The following is a 2,646-nucleotide window of genomic DNA, read 5'->3' on the forward strand; positions in this document are numbered from 1 at the left end:
ATCTCTCCCAAGACATACAAACAGCCAATAGATATATGAAAAGATGTTCAACCTCACTGGCAACCAGGGAAATGCAAATTAAAACTACAATGAGATACCTTACACCAGTTAGAGTGGCCATTATCAACAAGACGAGCAACAAGTGTTGGAGAGGTTGTGGAAAAAAGGAAACCCTCATTCACTGCTGGTAGGAATGTAGACTGGTGCAACCACTATGGAAAGTTATTCCTCAAAAAATTGAAAATAAAGCTACCATACGGTCCAACAATCCCACTCCTGGATATACACCCGAAAAACTTGAAATCATTTATACACAAAGATATATGCATCCCTATGTTCATTGTAGCATTATTCACGGTGGCCAAGAGTTGGAAACAGCCAAAGTGCCCTACAATAGATAACTGGTTAAAGAAGATGTGGTATATATACACAATGGAGTACTACATGGCCATAAGAAAGGATGAAATAGTGTCATTTACAACAACATGGATGGACCTTGAGAACATTATGCCAAGTGAAATATGTCAAACAGAAAGCTAAGAACTATATGATTTAACTCATATGTGCAATATAAAACTGAATCTTATGTACACAAACAGCAGTGTGGTGGTTGCCAGAGGGAGGGGATGGGGGAAAAAGGAGTCCTAATATGAGGTGACAAGATATTTGACTTTGGGTGATGGGCACATGGTCCTATATACAGATTTTGTAAATTAGTAATCCACACATGTAACCTATATGTTCATGTAGACTAATATCACCCCAATAAAATTTAAAATAATAAAAAAGAAGCTGCATAGTGTTATATTACTTATTTAACTTAAAAAATAAATTTATTTGCCACACCCTCTAGTTTGGTAACAATCATTTTATTCTTTATATCTGTGGTTCTGTTTCCCTTTGACTTTGTTCATTTTTTTAGATTCTACTTATATATGGTATTTGTCTTTCCTGTCTGACTTACTTCACATAGTCCCACCCGTGTTTCACAAATGGCAAGATTTTATTATATATATAACTAGAGGCCCGGTGAATGACATTCATGCACTGCGGGGGGAGGAGGGTCCCTTAGCCCAGCCTGCTCCCTCTCACAGTCCCAGGCTCTTGCAGTCAGGGACCCCTCGCTCCTTACTGCCCACCTGCAACGGAGGTGGGAGAGGATTCCACCACCGCTGCTGTGCTTGCCAGCCATGAGCCCGGCTTCAGAGTGCACTGACCACCAAGGGGCAGCTCCTGCATTGAGTGTCTGCCTCCTGGTGGCCATTGCGCAGCATAGCGACCGGTCGTTCTGCCGTTAGGTCAATTTGCATATTAGGGTTTATTATAAAGGATTCTAATAAGTTTGTGTTAGCCATGTGTCTGTTATTTACAGAATATTTTCTGAATTTTGGTTTTATATTTGATTTGCTGCCCATAAATTTAAACTTTTATAGTTATCCAATATATTAATCTTTTTATTTTTTCTTTATAATTTTTAAAATTTAATTCAGATACAATATTATATTAGTTACACGAGTTCCAAGTGTATAATATAGTGATTCAACATTTTTATATCTGACAATGTAATCACCCCCACTAATTCTAGTGGAGTGGAACCTCAGTTCTCAAACTTAATTTATTCTGTTCAAGAAGGGATTTGTTCAAAATCTGAATCATTTTCCCCCATTAGAAATGATGTAAATTGAATTAATTTGTTCCAGACTCCCAAATGATTCTCTATTTTCACCTTTCTTATGTTACAGTACATGTCTAATGTACTATTTAATCTGTACACAAACACTTCTTTCCTTAAACTTATTCAACAATACCCTATTAGTCTTAAATGAATCACTTTCAGCACTCGTTACAGGGGTATCTTTCAGGAAGATAGTATGCAACATATTTGCTTTTTCACATATCACTGCCTCTGAAATGCAGTCACCAGCTAACTGCTTTAATTTATCCAAATCAACAACAGTTTTTCTACCTCTTCAGTTGCTTGATATTGTTTATTTCACATCCTTAGCAACTTCAGCACTGTTGATGGCCTCTTTATGTTTTAAAATCGTGCTACCCATCCATTTCACCAGCAACAAAAGCAAAAACAAACAAAAACACAAAAAATATTCATAGCAAAACTTCCTGAAATGTTAACAGGGCAAGATTTAGCTGTAAACTAACACATATAGTGCATTCTATCCTTTGTAACCTGAGATGCTTTTTTTCATGCTGATGTATTAGCATGAAAGGGTTGTCAGGTGGAGAACCAAAGTTAACAGAGACATTTTTTCCATGAATAACTTGCTCAAGAAATGAATTTTCAAGATGGGAGACTTTGGACAACTGAGATTTGACTGTAATTATATATCATGGTGAAAACTTATCACAATATTATAGAACATATCCCCCTGCACCCATCCTGCCATCCCCTCCCTCAGGTAACCATCCCTTTGTTCTCTGTTTCTATGATTCTGTTTTTGTTTTTTTATTTCATATACGTGAAATCATATGCTATTTGTCTTTTTCTATCAGACTTATTTCACTTAGCATAATACCCTCTAGATGAATCCATGCTGACACAAATGGCAAGATTTCATTATTTCTAATAGCTGTGTAATATTCCATTGTATATATCTATATCTATATCTATATATCTATATCTATATC

Source organism: Myotis brandtii, unplaced genomic scaffold, assembly GCF_000412655.1.
Source record: "Myotis brandtii unplaced genomic scaffold, ASM41265v1 scaffold497, whole genome shotgun sequence".
Classification (NCBI taxonomy): Eukaryota; Metazoa; Chordata; class Mammalia; order Chiroptera; family Vespertilionidae; genus Myotis; species Myotis brandtii.